This window comes from Vulpes vulpes, chromosome 14 (genome assembly GCF_048418805.1).
Source record: "Vulpes vulpes isolate BD-2025 chromosome 14, VulVul3, whole genome shotgun sequence".
Lineage (NCBI taxonomy): Eukaryota > Metazoa > Chordata > Mammalia > Carnivora > Canidae > Vulpes > Vulpes vulpes.
In genome coordinates, this window is record NC_132793.1 from 37804262 (window position 1) to 37825104 (window position 20843).

Genomic DNA, 20843 nt, shown 5'->3' on the forward strand with positions numbered 1-20843 from the left:
TGTGAATCCTCCAGTGATACCTTGAGGACATGAGGGAGCCTACATCCACTCGCGGGGCAGGAGATACAGATGATGTGGGCCTCTTAACCTCTTTTATGCCTTGGAGTCCTTAGCTCTCTGGTGAAGAATCTGAACCCTTTCTTACTCTTTTTAATGTATAAAATAAATTCAAAGCTCTGCAAAGGAAACCAATCATACTGAAACACAGGTATCAAAATATTTCTTAAAATTTGTGATAGAGCAAAAAATGACTTCTTTACTGCATAAATAACAAGATCCAGCTGTAGATATGATAACTACTGTAACTTTGGAGTAGTGACAAACATGACGATATTCTGAGATATGTCCAATGATGGAAAAGGAATATGAAAACATCTGTGATTTCTGTTGGTGACCGAGTCACAGGTACTACTAATTTTGCTGCAACATAGCCCATAGTCAGCATTGAAGGAAATGCTACTTGCAGGTTTCAGTTAAAGGTTTTAGGTTAGTGATCATGAAGATGCCATTTTCTTTTTTATATCCAAGTTCACAGAGCCCCTGGATTTTATCCATGGAAGGAGGATGAGAACTCCTGGGAGTTAGAAGTGTTCTTTTTTTAAAAATGTATTTTTAATTTTAAAAAATGATGTATAATTAACACAATGTCATAGGCATTTCAGGTGTGCAGCACATTGACTCAAAGTTCTATACATTACACAGGGCTCACATGATAAGTGTAGTCACCATCTGTCACCATCAACGTTGTTACAATATTGCTGACTATATTGCCTATGCTGTACTTTTCATCACCGTGACTGATGTATTTTGTAACAGGAAGTTTGCACCTCTTAATCCCTTTCCCCTATTTCACTCATTTCCTCATGCCCTTTCGCTCTGGCAACCACCAGATTGTTCTCTGTATTTGAGACTCTGGCTTTTGTTTATTTATTTGGTTATTCATTTTTTTTATTGCACATTTAAATGAAATCAGAAGATTTCTTTTTTGTTCATTTTATTTTAGTCCTGATGATAAAATGCTCTCTGTACCTTTGTATATAACCAAATGAATTGAAATTCAAAAGCAAGGACTCAAAAAAAAAAAGTGTGATGCAGACATTATACCTACGTACTGAGAGATTTGTAGAAAAGAGGGAAATGGAGTATGTGTTGGTTGTCAAGTAAAGCTGCCTAGGTTGGTTGAGATGGATATATAAGGACAGTGGTATGTCTAGACAATTGTAATGATTGAAGGGACAGGGTCTCAGGTTGATTCTCCAAGAAGCAGAATGTGAGACAAGAATTCAAGTACTAGTAGAACATTTGGGAGATAATCTCTGGAAATACTGCAGGAAGGTAGGTAAAGTGAGACAGGGAAGAAGAGGAAGCCAATGAAGAGTAAGTTCTCAATCAGCTACATTATAGGTGACTGATCTTAATCCCCCTGGAGAACTGTGAAAACCTGTGTGTGCTTACATGCAGGGTTATCTCACCTGACTGGTAAGAGACCTGGTATATGTGTACCCAATTTCCATTAGTCATCGTTTGAAGGCTGCTCTGGCGGGAACTTTGCATTACTTCTAGCATGTCCTGTGTGCTGCACAAAGTGCCAGGGTAGGCTCCAGCAGTCAGAGAAAGACCTTGGGCAAAGAAGTGCAGGTGCTGACAGTGGTAGCTGGACCATGTACCCTGAAGCTGTAAGGGCCCTTGAACATATGCAAGCTGATGGGCGGGGGCCCGGGGGGGGGGGGGGGGGGGGGGAGGGAGTGGTAGGTAAGGGTGGCAATTAGTGAGGCAAACAGAGCTTCCCAATTCATTTAGGACTGAACCAAGAAGAGGAATACAGTTGACTATGGGGGTTAGGGACACCAACCCCCTCCATGCAATTGAAAACCCACGGAGAACTTTTGACTCCCCCAAAACTTAACTACTAACAGCCTACCGTTGACTGGAAGCTTTACTGATAACAAAGAACACATATTTTGGGACACCTGGGTGGCTTAGCAGTTGAGCATCTGCCTTTGGCTCAGGCATGATCCTGGAGTCCCAGAATCAAGTCCCACATCGGGCTCCCTGCAGGGGGCCGGCTTCTCCCTCTGCCTGTGTCTCTGCTTCTCTATCTCTCTGTGTCTCCCATGAATAAATAAATAAAATCTTTTAAAAATTTAAAAAAAAACACATATTTTAAATGTTACATGTATTAAATGCTATATTATTGTGGGAAAGTAGAAACTAGAGAAAAGAACTAGAGAAAAGAAAATGTTATGAAAGTCACAAAAAGATCACATATTAAGTAGACCTGCACAGTTCAAACTTGTATTGTTCAGGGACAACTATAATTATGACCTTTGTTTCTGTTGACCAAGAAGAGGAGGAGGCTGTAAAGCAACCAAAAGCATCTATTTGGGGTCTTAGGGACTGAAGTCCAGGGAACACAGAGTAGACAAAAATTGATGGAAATATAAGCTGTGCTCCAAATTGCCAGCAGGGAATGAAGTCTTACAAAGACAAAAACTGCAAGGTTACATAAATTGTTCTGGAAGAATTATGCTGGCAGAGTTAAACTGGCTATCTCATACAGGATAGACTCTTTAGCTAGCAGGTGTTACATTATCTTTATTTCAGTCCAGAGTAGAAGGATGTGTTCCAGGAGGTGGTCCAGCTATAATTGACAAGTTGCAATTGACAAAAGTCAGAAGTCCATGGTGTTGGAAGAGTTCAAACAGAAGAGGTACACAGGCGCTGCTTCCTCCATGTCCTCTGCAGTCTATTTTGAATGACTGTTAGTAATGCTTACTTCATTTTTAAATTTTCTTTCACATTTCCAATAACTATTTGAAAGAGTTAATTTCAATAAAGCATAGTACAGCACCTGAGCTCTATATAATTAAGTCCATTTTAAATATGTGGAGAGGTGTCTTTGAGAACTTAGTTGCCTTGCCTGAAGTCACATAACTGCACAGTGGTGAGGTCAAAATTGTGGCTTAAATCTTATGCTTTTGCATCCAGGACTCTCTATTCTGTTCCAGACTCCCAGGCATTTGTTGTGATTACTCACGGTGCACTGAGGATGTGGTAATGCTGTTCTGGATTGTTCCATCTCGGTGGTGGTTGATTTACCATCTCTTAGTATAACATCTCCTTTTACAACTCTGAGCTCTTTTGGGGAAAGATTTAATTTCAGTTTACATATTAGATAGAAATGAAAGAAAAAAGGCTGTGAAATTGAGACATGAGCCACATTACATCTATGACTATCTATCGTTGTATTTCTGGAGGACATTGAGCAGGGTAGCTAACAGACAGTAAGTGATATGGGAAGTTGGACAAAGGGTCATGGAATTGAACCCAAAGAGATAAGCTGCTAGAACATGGCCTATATTAGTATCCCTACTCTCTCTTGACTCCCCACATCCATTTCCCAGAGAGTTCATTCACGCCTCCCTGTCTTCTTGCAAACTCTCTTTCAAGCACACTCACTGATTTCCTTCAGAGACCTTGCTCTTTGCTTGATGACTGGAATACTAGCCCATGTGCATCCCTTACTGCTGGGTTCCCCTTCCCAAGATACTCACTATCATCACCTGATACCTTCTACAGGTATAGCTTCATACCAAACACAAGGAACTTGTCCAGAATTCAGGCACAAGAGAGAGAGCTTTTTTGAGGACCAGGTAAACTTTATCAATTTTGAAATCAAGTCACCTTCCACACCATAAGAATTCATAGTATATAGCAACCTAATCTCCTGTCCCCAAATTCCTACAGCATTCTAAATTTTGGGTAATTGTACTATTTTCAATAAAAGTATTTTGTCCCATATATAATGTACTTAATTGACCTGTATACTTTTATAAGTCTTTCGATGAAGACATCTTGATTTAGATTTGTAGAAAATAACTTTAGATACTCAGGTCAACTCACCTGGACACTCTCCTCTCCTCATCTTTCAGATTTAATTGCATGACTCAGCTTTCCCTTGGCCCAAATGTTAATGGAAATCATGAAAGTCTGGCAGGGTGGAAAAAAGCCCAGCCTGCTATCTGTTTTGGAACAGACTTCCAGAAGGCTATCTTTACAGCTTGTAGATGTTAGATTGTCAAAATACTTAGTGTTTCTTATGTTTCTTACACTCAGCATCTCCTATATACTGAAGGGTAAGATCTACGAGCAATGTTTCCCCAGCATTACTAGGGAAGAAGGAAAGAAGGAAAGAATAACAAGAGAGAGGGCCTCTCTATTCCTATGGCAAGTCTCATATACCATTTCTTAAAACACAGGATTTGCCTTGTTTCCTAAGGCCTGATTTTTTTTTTTTTGTAACTTCCTTTTTTGTTTTCTCTCTAGAGATTTGACTTGAGGAAGACAGGATGGAGGTTCCACATGGTGACTGCCAGGTCTCATGAAACAGGTAAGCTGAGAGCATCTCTCCTGGGCCTGAGACATGCTTCTTATGTTTAGTTTTCATTCTATTATTTAACTCATTGAGTCTGTGACTCAATGTTTTTTTAGGAAATGTTTTTTTAGGCCACATCCTCTCCTTCTATGAAGGAGACTGAGAAAGAATATGCCCACACAAATCTCAGAAGAATAACATGCTTGGGAAAAAAAAAAAATCCATTTAGAGGAATGCACTTTCCAGTGATCTGGTGTTGTATATGCCGCTAAGGGTACTGCTTGGCAATAGTTGACATATTTCAAATTATTGAGATAATTCACCTATGATGGTTTTCAGCCACCAACAAACAAATTGCCAAAGGTCTTCCTTTTCCCTCCAAATAGCAGTCTTGGTGATTTGTCATTAGTGTGCATCTGCCTCCAGGGCAATCAACAGAGATCAAGGTGCCTTGGGACAGACGCTGAAGCCAGATGAGAAGGTGGCCATCTTTTTCAAAAGCCAGGTACCTGCCCTGTCCCATTTTTCTTCCTCCTATTAGAGGAAATGTCCTGTTCCTTTAGGACATTTGTGTTCCTGTCAGAAGCTGGTGGGAAAGGAAGAGAAGAACCCAACAACATAGAAATACCACCATCAGTGAGGTGGTATTTCCCATATAGCTCTGGGCCACAATGAAGGAAGACCTGCAGTATCCATAGCAGATAGGCAAGGGCCTGTTCCTGTAATTCCAGATATATTGATGAGTAGGAAGGCAGTACAGGGTACCAAGGGTAAGTGGAGGAATATAGCCAGTTTAGGAATACAACACAGACTATTAAATAAAAGAAAATGGCAAGATTTCAGTTTTTGATGGCTGAGTAATATTCATACATATATGAATATTATATATATGAATATATATATATATATATATATATATATATATATATCACATCTTCTTTATCCATTCAACTGTTGATGCCCATCTAGGATCTTTCTATACTTTGGCTATCGTGGATATCACTGCTATAAACATTGGGGTGCATGTGCCCCTTTAAATCACTTTATCCTTTGGATAAATACCTAGTAGTACAATTGCTGGGTTGTAGTGTAGTTCTAGTTTTAACTTTTTGAAGAACCTCCATAAGGTTTTCCAGAGTGATTGCACCAGTTTGAATTTCCACCAACAGTATAAAAGGGTTCCCCTTTCTCCACATTCTTGCCAACATCTGTTGTTTCCTGAGTTACTAATTTTAGCCATTCTGACCGGAGTAAGGTGATACCTCACTGCGGTTTTGATTTGTAAAGATGTGGATGGAACATATAACAGAGAGTGTTATGTGAAGCAAAATAAGTCAAAGAGAGACAAATACCATATGATTTCACTCATATGTGGAATTTAAGAAACAAAACAGATGAACATAGGTGAAAGGAAGGAAAAATAAGATCAAAGCAGGGAGGGAGGCAAACCATATGAGACTCTTAACTATAAGGAGCAAACTGAGGATTCCTGGAGGAGAGGTGGGTGGGGGATTGGGTAACTGATTGATTGGCATTAAGGAGGGCACTTGTTGGGATGAGCACTGGGTGTTATATGCAACTGATGAATCACTAAATTCTCTATGCCTGAAACTAGTAATACATTATATGTTAACTAACTTGAACTTAAATAAAAAAATTAAAGAGAGAGATAATGGTATCTCTCCTCTATCCTCTCATAAAAGTACCAGAAGTAAAGTGAAAGGACAGCAGGGGGAGGGTAGGGGAGAACCATGGGTGGTGGTTGTTCTGGGCTTACCACTTGAATGACCATGGGGAAGCCAGGGATGTCCAGACCACACAACCTGTGAAAGCTACTACACTTGATTCTTCCATTTGAAACACAGAGGGGATGTGATAAAAATTGAGATGACTTTTGAGTTAACTAAGACACTGACCAAACCACCAACCGAGACTCTACTTAAAATTTGTTAATCCAGAAGCAATTGTGGCAAACTGAGGCCTACTGAGATGAGTATATTTTTCTGAGAAAATGACAAATAAAGGTTTATTGCCTGCTTAGGACTATTAAAAGTCTCGTGCCATTTGAGGAGAGTTAGGGCAAAGTTCCACCTATTGTCTTTTACTGTTGCAATTTAGGAGCTAATTTAAAGGCTCTTTGAAACCCATTGTTTAAACAACTTGGACTGAGTAAAAAAAGATCTGAGTGCTGATATCTTAAACACACATACTATCTTTGCCTTTATTCTGGAATGATTTAGGCAATGAGGGTGAACTAAATCACCAGGTTGACATTCCAATCCAGTGCATGTGGTTGAGGGACCCTGGGAAGTTCTAAAACCTGCAGCTGGTATTATTATCCAATCTGCTTTGTGCAACAGTGTATATTTGCTCAAACTCATAAAAATTTCTCTGCAAGGTCTATTCAATGTCGCTGGTATTTGTAACATAATAATCAAAATGAATTGTTGCTCTGGTGGTAGAATGAATACACAAGGGCTGATTAATCCACTTGCAGAAACCCTGAAATGAAGATGAAAAACATAATAACAGCCACCCTTAATATTAACCCCATGGGGACTCAGTTATTAATTGGTCTGGATTTGAGCACAGCTTTTAATCAACTTGCAGGGTTTTAAGCTTACACCTCCAGAACTGCTCATTCATCTCTAAGAACTGTGAACTAACTGATGAGCAAATGTCAATGAAGGTCCTTTTGAGAGCTCATCTTAGGACATCTCTTCTACATCCATATCTTATAATAAAGCAGCCCAGCCATGCACTGGACTGAGCCCACATCTGGAGAGAATTTGTCTTCAATTTTTCATAGAAGAATGAAAGGATAGCTCTATGCTACAGAGTCAATAGGTTTTTGAATCTAAACTCAGGTAATTCAGGCCAAAGTAATCATTCTTAGGGGAGGAAGGGAAAAGAGAATCTTATAAATGAAAATAATGAATTCAGACACTCGGATAATAAACTGGCCTACAAGGTTGATCTCAGTAGGGGTCCTAAAATATTTGGACTTCAAGGAATTCTTTGAAAACTCTCTCTCCAGAACAATGAAACTATGGACATATATGTCTCCCAATGTAAACAAAATCTGGGGAGTTCATAGACCTGCAAATGTCCATCCTCTGACTCATAGGTAGGAGTCCCAATTTAGATGCTTTCACAGTTCTTAATGACTCCTGTCTTGTAACCCCCTCTACATCTGCTATGATTGGATTATTGGAGTGTCTTTCCTGGTGGCCTAGAAGCGGTCTGAAGGCAGGAGCCATGTAGATTTTCACTACTGAACCCCCAGCATGTAAGGCAAGGCCTGGAACACGGTAGAACCCAATAAATATGTATGAGATTAAAAGACAGAATCCTCATCTACTGAAGGTTTAATGTTTTGTCCAAATCCAAATAATGCTAATTAAGTAAAAAAAATAGAAGACAGAGAGGGAGAGAGAGAGAGAGAGAAATTTTCCACAATTTGGATGACACTAATTGTTCCCAGGCCTCCAGTCTGCCTGGCTAACCTTTCATTGTGCATGATTGACTTAATGATAATGAATTTCTGGAAAGCAGTGTTCGTAATTATATTTGATCTGTTGAGTTTTCTAAAGCAGTACTGCTCAAACTTGAGCATGCAGGAGAGTCACCTGGAGGGCTTGTGAAAACAGAAATTGCTAGGCTCCCCCCTCAGAAAACCCTGATTCTTAGAGGACTGGCTTGGGGCCTGAAATTCTGTATTTCGGGTAAGCTCCAGGTAATGCAGATACTGCTGGTCCACGGACCACACCTTAAAGAACAAGTCTTTAAAAACCCCATGAAGTAATTCTCAGGATCTCATTTTCTATGGAAGGAATCTTGAAAGTCACATCAGCCCCAGATAACACAACAGAGCTAGGATCCTGAAGGAAAATATTCAGACTTCAGTTTCTGTTTGTGTGCTATATATTACGATACCACCCATCAATGGGCTAGAATAACATCCTTATCACACCTCTACATCATATTCCTCATAGGTTCTTCTTCAGGAGATATGACTATAAAATCATTAAGCTCTTAATTTGTCTTATTATATAATCATGATTATAACAGAATTAACTGAACTTTTCAAAAAGAAAAACAAATCTCCTCTAATCTTTCCATTTTATTGGAGCTTTTCTGTTTGTCTTGGGTATTTTGTTTGTTTTTGTTATGGGCATGCTAATTTTTAAATAGCTGTAATGATGAATATAAAATTTGTGTTCAGTTTTTACTTAACATATTGGATATTTTTCATTAAGGTGCATTGTTTTCATAATTTTAATAATGATTAAATCAATATACAAAAATATATATGGGCTACTGAGTGTTATCCCCTCAATGCAGTGATTTTGAGAGCTTATAAGCCTACTCCATTGCAAAGGAGTTACTCAAATATAGTTGGGATGCTTCTTTTGAAAAAATTCTCTGAACTCATTCTAAGATATTCAAGGGGAACAGTCTTATTCAGTCTCAGTCTGGTTTTGATCAGAAGAGAGTTACCAACATCATCCCTTACTATTAACCTTGCTTGACTCTAAAAGACTTTTTCCATTAAAAAAATGTATCTTTAAAGGATCAATATTGACCACTACTGGGGGACATGAAGAAGATTACAGGTTCTGGTGGTTTAGGGTTGTTATTTTGTGAAATCCTTAGATTTCTCCTGAAATGACCTATAATTCTTGTAAAAATATACTTTTGGCAGACTAGTCTTAACTTCTTTTGGAAACATAAATATGTGAGAATAATAAATACAATTCTTAGGAGAAAATGAGTAAGAGACCAAAGTTTACCAGATTTTATAATGCTACAAAATTAAATCAATTTGTTACAGGCCCATGAATAGAAGAAATGGTAATAGAAACGAATCCAAAAATGGATTTGAATTCTGTATTACCTGAGAGCAAGATTTTAAGTCAATGTAAATGGATGGTTTTTTTAATGTATGGAATTGAGATAAATTAGCTAGATATTTGAAAACATAGTTTAGTGGATCTCTATCTAAATTGCTGATTCAGCAATGATGGAAGAAAGATTTAAGTATTTTTTTTAAGATTTTTATTTATTTACTCATAAGGGAGGGAGAGAGAGAGAGAGAGAGAGAGAGGCAAAGACACATGCAGAGGGAGAAGCAGGCTCCATACAGAGACCCCAATGTGGGACTCAATTTCGGGACTCCAGGATCACGCCCTGGGCCAGAGGCAGGCGCTAAACCACTGAGCCACCCAGGGATCCCCAGATTTAAGTATTTAAATAAAACTAAACTATAAAATTAGACAAAGTAAATATGGAAGGCTGATAAGTTTGACTATATAAAATGCAAAATTTCTGTATGACAGCAATACCATATTGTAAACAAAGGTGATAAGAAAAATGGTTGACCTAAAAAAACAATTCTTAGCACATAAGAAAAAAGACTAATTTCCTTAATTTATAAAGTACTCTTTCAAATCAATTATAAAGGACCAGAGTCACAATACAAAAATGTTCAACACATCTGACCAAAAACAGAACATTAAGTAGTTTATAGACATAAAAAGTTATGCAATATTATTCCTATTAAGTAAAGGCATGTCAAACAAAATGTAACTTTTCACTTATCAGATTGGAGGTTACCAAAAGATTTAATAGTTTGTAATATTACTAACAATGATTAAAGGAGGCAGGCAGTCTCATACACTCCTGATGAAAGTATAAATTGCTGCAACCTCATTGTATATCAATGTAATAGATAAATATCTACCAAAAATTAAAATGTACATATTTCCTTAAACTATGATTTTTACTTGTAGGAATTTATGCCACAATTATACTCACAAATGTGCACTGAAATATATGTATAAATATATTCGTTATGAAATAATCTGTAATAGTTTTAAAAATACGAAGCAATCTAGACAGGGGAATGGCTACATAAATTATGAAACGTCCATTCAGTAGAACAGTAGATAATTACAAAGAATGAGGTAGAACTCTGTGTGCTGACAAGGAAATATCCCCAAGTGATATATTGTCAAATTAAAAAAAGAAGAGAAAGGAAAGGCAAATTGTAGAACAGCATATAGAGTGTATATATTATGCTTCTGTCTTTTAAACTGAATCTTTGAAGTTAAAAAAATAATATCTAATATTTATTTATTTCTCCCTGTAAGTACATATCTCATAAGAATATCATGAAGATGAAGTGAGATAATGTATGTAACAACTAACTAGTTCCAGCTATCTATTGCCACATAATAAAACACCCTCTTAGTGGTTAAAACAATAAAGTTTCTCTTAAAATAATAATAATAATAATGATAATAAGAATAATAATAAAAGAACGGCTTTATTCCTCTTTGTTGTTAGGTAGCATTCCATTGTATGAATATGCTACAATTTGTTTGCCTCTTCACCAGTTAATAGATATTTGTATTGTGTCTAGTTTTTGGCTATTATAGATGAAGCTGCTGTGAACATTCATATACAGATTAGAAGAATGAAAGAAAAACCATAGTTGAAAAAAGTTAATCTCAGAGCATCTGAAGAAGGACTCATATCAGAATACATAAAAGACCTTCAGAATTCATTAACAGAAAAAAGAAAAAAAAATAAAGAAATGGGAAAAATATTTGAACAGACATTTCACAAGATATAGGGCTAACAAGCACATGAAAAGATGCTCATTGGTCACTTGGGAAAATTAAAATCAAAATGAGTTATCATGACATACCTATTAAAAAGTTGTTAGAAAGTTTCTTAAAAAGTTACACATGAAAAAAAAAAAAGTTACACATGTAACTACCATATGATGTAGCTATTCTATCCTAGGTATTTATTCAAATGGAATTTTGATTTCTGATTATTTGAATGTTTCTTAGACTTTATAAGTGTAAACACCTTGAGCTTAGGGACACTGTTTTTCAAATATTAGTTTATCTTATCTTTTTATTTAAGGTAGATATTTCTAACATTAAATATTATGTCCAGAACCTGATACCTGTTCAGTAAAAGCAATCTTGTAAGTGAAAGGTGGGCAACAGAAAAGATTCCTGAATCTGTTGCTAGAGGATAGGATAAAGCAAAACAAAACAAAACAAAAACAATAAGGATTCGTTATTCCTATAATTCTGTGAGGTGACTGGGTTGTTTTTCTGCTTTACCCACCCAGGCAGAGGTGCTGGAGGAGCAGCTCATTAGAGCTGCTGCATTCAGCTGGCAAGTTGGCCCACGGTGGCACTCAGCTGGGAAGACTGGACTGGCTAGGTCTCTCTCTCCACATAGTGTCTCATGTGGGCTTCTTCCTGGTGGGCTTCTCTGCATCATGGTAGTCCCAGGACAGGATCGCGAGAGATCAGTCCCAGTGCTCAGGAACTTAGCAAGATTTTGTTTGTATCATATTTGCAAGTCATGTGACAAAGTAGCAGAGTCAATGTGGGTCAATATAAAGATATGAAAAGTGGGAGGTGAAATTGTTAGGAACCATTACTGTAAGAAACTCCTACAAGATATGTACAATCACCCTCATTTTACCAGTGAAAAAATTGAAGCTTAGAAAGAGTTAAATGACTTGCCATTTTGTTAAAACAATTTCATTTAGGGTATCAGCATTTCATTGTGTAAACTTATTTATGCCTTTGCTCTTACCTGAGGTTAAAGCCAGGTGATAGCAGAGCTCTTTGAGCTAAAAACAAAAACACACTAAAAAGAAACACGTAATGCACCTGAATGATCCCACCCTGTATGCCTTATACTTTCACATGAGCTAGAAAGGAGAGCTATCAGTGACACTGTAAATAAGATAGTAGGCTGGCTGCATTGGAGGTACCCATATTTCATGACTGTGGGAGGTACTTTTTAAGCAATGAGGGTCATGGAGACAAGAGTTAATTTAATTTCTTTCAAAAGATGGTAAGATGAGAATACTAGTATGTTTAGGAAAGAGATGGTGACATCTTTGGAGAAGACAGCAATAGATTAAAACATCCCATATTCCATATTTGGTTGAGAAGATCTTCTCTTTAGGAAGTTAACTTTTCACTGAAACTTGCATTGTTATATGACTACATGATACATCAAAGATCTGGACATTTTCTTTGCTCCAGTGATAGATCCATTCTTTGTATTGAATTTCTTTCTCTTAAGTCCCTCTGGAGCTGTGATCATACCCATGAAACACACCATATAACCAATAACCAAAAAACAAAAGTCTTAAATTGCCTAAATTTTTCAAAACTGTGTCACAGAGGCAAAAAAAATTTTAAAAAAGGCTGAATAGTTGTCTCAGGTTAAGATCTGAAGAGAAATAAAACAAAAACTGTACATGAGGCCTAACTAGCTCCTATGCAAAAAAATTAAAATGTTTCATGAAGAGTATTACTAGGATAATTGATGAAATTCTATAGGGACTGTAGATTATAATGAAGGATTATATATAAAGTCAAATATCCTGATTTTGATAACCATTCAACAATTAATATTAGAAATCATCCTTGACTTGAGGAAATACATATTCAAGTACCGGGGAATAAAGAAGCATGTGTAATAGTTCAGGAAAAAGTAGGATGACACAAAAAATGTAACAAAATATTAAAAGTTGATGAATTTGGGTAGAGAGTACATAAAAGCTCCTTGTATTATTCTTGTAATTTTTCTGTAAGCTTAAAATTGTTACAAAATTTTTAAAGAGTTCAAAAATAATCAAAGGATAGGATTTATTAACAGATCTCACAGGGCCCATTCTAGTGGGCTTCCTGAATTTAGAAATCTCTGGATCACAAGGGGGCACTAAGCCCTATGTTCTAACACAAAATTCCAGGGGACTCATGAACAACCTGAACAATGCCTGCTCCACTACTGGGATAGGCTGCTTATTCTCAACAAGGGGAACCATGGCAGGATAGTTATTGTGGATCACAGAGTTTGTGCTGAAACCATAGAGAATAGATCCAGAAAAGCATGATGGGAGTTTAGAGGCCACGCTCTGGCTGGGCAGGCAATAGTGGGCTGCTGCTGAGCCATGGCCACGTGCACTGTTTTTACTCATAGTGGCTATTTGGGAGTACCTTAAGAGGCAGTGAGATAATATGGAGAATAAAGCCCCTGAAGACCACTTCTTAGCGCTGCCACTAGTTCATACATCAGACTGGGTGTTATTGTTTTTGCTCAGATATTGCTGCAAGGCCCAGAACAAAGAGCAGGTGCAGCATCATGTTCAGAATAAGGAACAAGCTGAGACTGTCTGAAATAGAGTCAGCATCTCAGAAGCAATTTCATAAAATGAAACCAATAGAACAAAACACTGCTCCTAAATGCATAATAAAATATCAAATAACTTTAGCTTTCATTTTTTATATATGCAAATGTCCCTTCATCACACAAGACTCTAAAAACCATATGCAAATCTGTTAGTGAGTAACTCACGTTTTCATGAAACTGGTCTGAAAAATTTTTTAGCTCTCAACACTATTTACTTTCTCTAGGGCCTTTCAGAAAATAAACATTTTCCTTTATAGCACTTGACCTATAATTTTAAGGATACATTATATATTAACATAAAGAAGTTCTATGTTTCCTTTATGTATCATTCATTTTGTTTTTCTTTCAGATGGATGATTCATTTATTCATTCAACATTTACTCAATATCTACTATAGTAGATATGTCAGGACCATATCCCTTTAGCCTTCCTGGAGATTATCCACTGATTCATTAAATAGTTCCCACTCAAACATCTGGGATCCTCTGCCTAAAGGCTTTCTCTTGCTGGTGACAGAGGGTAAGAGGTAGACCAGAAGCGCTGAGGAATTAATGTTCCCTGTAAGAAATATCCAGTAATGAGATCTGGGAACTAGTAGATACCTGAGCTTCTCTTCACCTTCCGTGGAGTAATTCTGAGCAGGTCTACACAGTCTCTCAGAAGGTACTCAGGGGGTTAAGCTCCAGTTGCACCCAGTGATAACCTACTCAGTGACACAGTCTTTACTGGCTGCCTTCCCTTGCTCTCTCTCTTTCCTGATCCCTCACCTGTGTTTCCTGGGATACAGCCAAGAAATTACTTGAACCAAAGTTCTTGTTTCTGTGTCTTCAAACCAAGATACCTTCTCTGCCCGAGGTAGAGGTCTACCTGCTAGGCTGTTGGTGGTTAACAAGGCAGAAAAAAATTTCTCCTCTCGGAGCTTACCTCTAGTGGAAGCAGCTGAGATGAACCAAGTAAAATTCAAAAAGAGGCTTTATCAGGAGGTTGTAGATATGTAAAACAGGATAATGAGACAAAACATGGTTATGCAGAGTCCGTTGGAAGAAATATTTGAGCAAAACTAGAAAAGGGAGAAGGTGTGAACTTTGCCAAGATCTTTGGGAAAACAGACCAGCTAGAGGACCTAACAAGATCAAAATCCTGTGGCAGAAAGAGGTGGGGCAATCCAAGGAGCAGAAGAAAGGTCAGTTTGGCTGGACAGTAGTAAAGAAAAAAGAAACTGTGTGAGCTTAGACAAGAAACACTAGAAGCACCATAAATTTTATCTTTACTTTTTGTATTTACATTTTGATTGGTTTGCATGTTTCCAGACACAGTTAGTACAATATTAACTCACTATGGAATATATACTCATTCATTCAGCAAACATTTACTAAACATTTATCAGTCACAGTTATTTTAGAAATACCCGAAAGAGAACTTAGAAAAGTAGAATCACTGTTTTCATGAAGCTGACATTCTAGAGCATAGGAAAACATAAAAACCCTCTCCTTTTATTTTAAATGACTGTAGTTAACCAGGACCCTTTAAATCATCTTTTCCTACACCAGTGAAATTTTGGCTCAATTTCATAATTTTTCTAGTAAGTGTTAGTTATTACAACTGAATATAATTCTGTTTAATACTTCAAATTCAAAGCTATCTAAAGCTCTCTCCTTCCCCCAACTATCCTAGATTTTAATTTTTTCCAGTGGAAAAAGAAAATTGCAATTATCCTTATTGACTCAATATAATAATTCTGATTATTGCTCTCAGTGGATCTATTTTTGTCTGATAAATCATCTTCCGGTAGATATCTGTGGTTTTCCTGTTAGGGATCCCAACACTAGACTAGGAGCCCCACAACTCCTGGAGTCTATTAACCTCCATTATCCTACACACGGACTCACTGGAACTGGAATAGCTTTTGTTTTTACCCTCCAAAGGTTACAGATAACAACATGATTACACAATGCTTTCAAGCCTACTCCATGGACCACTTGATAGGGAGAAATTACTGGACACCAAGAAGACACTAGATCCTACATTCAGACATAACTCCTGACTCCAGGGAACTTCTGTCAAAAACTTCCAAGAACTATGACAGCATTTGCTACTGTAATCAGAAAGTTTCTGGAGATTCTAAAACTTGGCAAATATCCATCCTGAAATGATACCAGCCTCCATTTCTTACAGCAGCCCAAGATCATAAGTCATCTCCACTTAAAGGGCCACAAAATTTGGCCTTGGCCCTTCAGAAGATAATACCTCTTCTGTTAGCCATGGCAGGAGAATTGTAGTTGATGCTGTAAGTGCCCCAGTCTCTTCCCCTCACACTCACTACAGGCAGCATTCTACTGCATGCCGCTATGACTCTCAGCTGAGGGTTTTCAGCCACATGCTGAAAGGACCAGAATTGTTGAGGGGTTGACAATGCTGAGTAATGAGGGATTGGAGTTGGTGTACAAATACACTACCTTCCATGTTCTGAGGGACAATTCTGAGATGGTACAACTCTGAGACATGTTATACACTGTCTCCTAGTAATTCCCCAGCAGGACTGAGATTCAGATGTTTTCAGTAGCCACCTGCTCCTTTATACACTCTTTACTGGATTCCCTTCCCTTTCTCACTCTCTCACTCTTCTATTGGGATTTTCTGCAATCACATCCCAAATAAATCCCTTACCTTCAAAATCTGCTTCAGGGGGAGCCCAAACCATGAGAAGGAAAATACTATCATGAACATAGTCCTCCTCGAAAAACCAACAGGGTACTACATTTTATTTGTTCTTCTCAGTTTTGGGAATTATCTATAATACGGTTTATCAGGAAAAGCTCCACTTAATACTAGAAATGCTAAATTATATTCACATTTACATTTATATAATCATGTAAATATACAATATCTAACATATATCTGGACACTTAGGTCAGAATAAAATATCTTAGGGGCCTTACAAATATTTTCCAGCAATTTTTCTGCATTATGCTGTCCTCATATGTAATACAGCATCTGGACTTCATCATGCTCAATGCCTCTTGCAACAGAAATTTCTTCAACTCTATAAAAGTTCTGGAAATCTCATCATCAAGGGCAGAACATCATAGTGTCCCTTATCTGTAACATTCCTCAAAGCTTCAATGAATAGATGAATCAAAGTGGGAAGGGAGCTAGATGTCCTCCTTCTAGTTTAGTGACTCAGCAAAACCAACCATAACGGACCAGTGGGCAGATGTTCTTTGAAGCATTTCTGATGCCAGGAACAACTAGGCAAATGTTCTCTGTGCTTTTCCTATAGGATACAATTATAATTTTTGACTTTATAGGATAAATTAATGTATCAGTGATAGTCATGGCACGTATGTATGTATGTATGTATACATGTATGTATGTATGTATGTGTTTATTTATTTTTAAAGATTTTATTTATTTATTCATAAGAGACACAGAGAAAGGCAGAGATGTAGGCAGGGGGAGAAGCAGGCTCCCTGTGAGGAGCCTGATGTGGGACTCAACCCAGGATCATGACCTGAGCTGAAAGCAGACACTCAACCACTGAGCCACCCAGGTGCCCCTATGGCACCAATTTAAAGACTTAGTTTAATAAATTTGTTGGGAAACAAAGAGACATATATTAGGATCTTAATTTGCAGTATTCTTTTGACCCATCCGGACATGTGTAGCAATGACTGAGCTGTGCAACACATATTCTCAACCTTGAAAGGAAATTCAGAAAAGTATGAGTGCCAGTTTTACCTTCACCTGAAAAGCCAAAGCCAAAAACACTCTTGATTTAATTGGAGAAGCCCCAAAATGGAGGGCATGTGCTCATCTCAAGATCAAGGATTTGTGCTTTATTCTGCATCTCCAACTTCTTTCTCACAAATTGATTACTTTTTTCCTGCCTGTGGAGAGCCTTGGCACATGATCAGAGTTTCTGACTCTTGAAGCTGTTCATATCCATAGTGATTTTTACAGCCAATCTCACAAACACTGAGAATTATCCATAGGAATCTCACCTGCCCCTGGTACAATGCAGATTATCAGAGCACTGCCTCCTTAGCTAAAATCCTTATTTTCAGAATCATGACCCATAATCTTGCCATGTCTTTAATGATGGGATTTCATATTTAATATTTTTTTCTAATGGAAATTTCCACTATTTATCTACTTCATAGCAAATGACTTTGCTATGGGACTAGGTATTTAACCAAAACAATTAAGAAACCATGATTTTCCTAAGGAAATAGAAAAATGAGAGGTTAGAGCAACTCTTTCAACCAGATGATGTGGCAGTTATATTTCCCTTTGGTTTTTGAGTGGCTCGTTTTCTCTGGCCTAGATAGAAGCAAGCTAGGATAAAAACATCTCAGATATTCCTAAACACTTGAGTCGGAAACACTACAAGTCGGAACACTTGTAGATCTTCTACCCTGGGGGCTTGGGCTTCATCAGTATAGATCCCATTTCCCAGAAATAGTGAAACTTGAAGTTTTAATGAGAAAATAGACAAATAGGCAAACAAAACCCCCAAACTCAATTATCAATTAGATGGGGGAAATATTTAGGGAAGCAGTAGGGAAAAGGAAACTAGTATTTTATTCCTCAATCTTTTTGTATGGCCGTTCTGATATAAAGGTTCTCTCACTGACTGTGATCTACATCCTTCAGCCTTCTTGTGACATTAGAGCTGGAGCCACTCATTCAAGGTCTCATCAATTAAGACTTTCCATAGTCACAGTTTCCCCTGCCATTGGTGCCAGTGTCCTGTTTCTACTCCTCAAAGAATTCAAGTTCCCAATTAAAAAATAAGAGGTACAAGTTTACTAAATGTTGTGTACCAACTTTCACATTTTTCAGGTAGTGTTGGGTCCATCAGTATGTCTGCTCTCAGTTGATCACACATGGTTCCTCATGGCAGCAGTACCTGAAGTAGGAAAGATTAAGGTCCAGAGAATATGCAGGCAGAGCCCTGTTTCATACACTGTCATCCCTGCTCTGTCTTTCTCAAGACCTAGCCTAGGCAAACAGTATCTTTGACCATAAATATGGTTCTAGGCGGGACATACCAGGATGTGACAGTGGAATATTGAGGTTGTTTCTCCCCCAGGAAAAAACAAACAAACAAACAAACAAAAAACCTCTTTCCTTATTCTGAGAAACTCAAACTGAAATTGGCCAGTTAGGATGATATCAGAAAGGAAACAGAATCCTCCCTGTGAGTTTTGGCAACCACTAGGGTCTTGGCCCCGGGTTATACTTGAACACCTCACCTGGGACCACTAATGGTACCCCTCAGCTTGGAGAAGACCACCTCAGGGGCCAGACTATGACTCCTCCTAAAGCAGGGCAAAGCTCAGGTCACTGGCAGTGTCTGCCTTGAAGTGCTGCCATTCATGGAAAGACAGGGAAACTGGAAACAGAGGACACTTCTAATAAGGCTGCTTAGGTGGAGGTTGGTGGCCTCATTACCCAGAATGTGTCATCTACAGCAAATAACTTCAGTCATCAAGCCATAGAGCTCGGTGGAGAGCAATGCAGTGTGTGCCATGAAACAAAAGATAAAGCCCAGGGAAATAGACTCCTATGTTGCCACCCAACAGAGACGGCAGCTGGTAAGCTACCACTTAAGCAATTTGGGTGAATGCTGCTGTTAGTGGCATTCCGCTAACTTCGCTGTCTGGCCTTTATTAAAGAATGAACCCTGTCCAGATCCTATAGGAACTGGAGATTCCAGAACAGAACTGGGCCATTCACGAAACTGCCTGAACTCCTGTTTTAAATGGATTCTACTAGCGAGAAGGAACTCCTTGGGTAGCTCTCTGCAAGTGCCTCAGGTTTGCTAATGGTTTGGACTAGAGAACACCCCTCAAAGATGCCCCATTACTTTCATCCCATTGGCACACTTGAGTTAGGTTTGGGGAAAGCAGCTCAGGAGAAAAAAAGAAAAGAATTAAAGCAATTCTTCCTGTGGGGTAATTCTTTTTGTTTGCTAAGTATATTAATGGAAAGCATAGGGTTGACACTCACCTCAGTTAAAGGAATAAATTATGCTTCAGTGCTTTGAAAGCCTTTATTGTGGCAAGTTAATTGTTCTTCATTCTTATCTGTTTTTCTGAAGAAATCCCTTTTAAATCAATACTTCAATGTCCTAAGTTTATTTTGTTTTATATACTTGAAACTACATTAAAGTGTCTTTCTAGAGAAACTTGTCTTATCAGTCAGAAGCTACTCTACCACAGTAAAACAGGATTTTATTATAGACATACGATGCAGAAGGGCACTGGCTATATTAGGATCCACTCCCAGCACGCTAACCAGAATGCTCAAGTCTTGACGAGTATAAAATTCACCAAAAAGTGGGCCACCGCCCTCTTTCTTACCAGCAATTTAAGGCAAGTCCTACTCCCCATTTTTCTGTGTTCTGACAGGGGAAAAAAATTACCTGCAAACATCTCCAGGTGAGGTGCCTCTGTTTCTCAGGATTAGAGAGTTATAGAAAATAAGAATTGAGTTCATTAAATATTTCCTCCGGCGTACAAAGTCGACTCTCAATCTGTCCTAAAGCAAAGAAGCAATATTTGAAGTTATATGGAATGTAAATACTCACCGCCAAGCAAAGGAAGCTTACCACATGTGCAGGCTCTAAAGGGGCTTGAGATGAGCTGGCATTATTGCTTGGATCGCCTGTGCAAGATTGCAACTAATAACTATGATTACATTAAAAAAAAAAAACCCTTGTCGCAAAATGAAAGGATTTCATGCCCCTGTGACTTGACATTATTGCATTCTACACTCTGCTCCCAGGAGCTGCTTCTTGTGTAAGGCCTCGGTAGGAAAATCTATACTTCTCTTTTGAGGCCCACGTTTTACTAAATGAATATATTTTCTTTGATAAAATACCTATGTTGTTTCCCAGATAGAAACTGTCATTTCTTTAAATGAGTAAACATTCTGTAACCTTTCTTCTCACTGCTTCAATCTTTTATTCTGGTCACCTCTTCAAAAAAAAAAAAAAAAAGTCCAAAGTTGCAAACTACAAGGGCAGCATTTTCTCCACTGCTAAGGAGCATGCCTTTTTCATTTACAGCTGGCACTAGTACACTCTGAGATTGTAGAGGTTCCACAGAAACATCACGGAAGTTACAAAACAAGAGACTCTGTTTCTCTACCTGTAAAATGAAGATGGGCTAGAGTTCATTTTAAGATCTCTTGGAAGTCTAAGAGTTTAAAAATGATCTTTGGGAAG

The 20843-nt window shown here is 38.0% G+C and overlaps 1 long non-coding RNA gene across 1 annotated transcript in view; it reads left to right on the top strand.

The window, feature by feature from the left end:
* Nucleotides 1-20843, top strand: part of LOC140595398 (uncharacterized) — a 225843-nt gene that overhangs the window by 136975 nt on the left and 68025 nt on the right. The window contains exon 2 of the long non-coding RNA XR_011996968.1: nt 4327-4390. This is a non-coding gene — a long non-coding RNA (uncharacterized lncRNA). The remainder of the gene's footprint in view (nt 1-4326; nt 4391-20843) is intronic.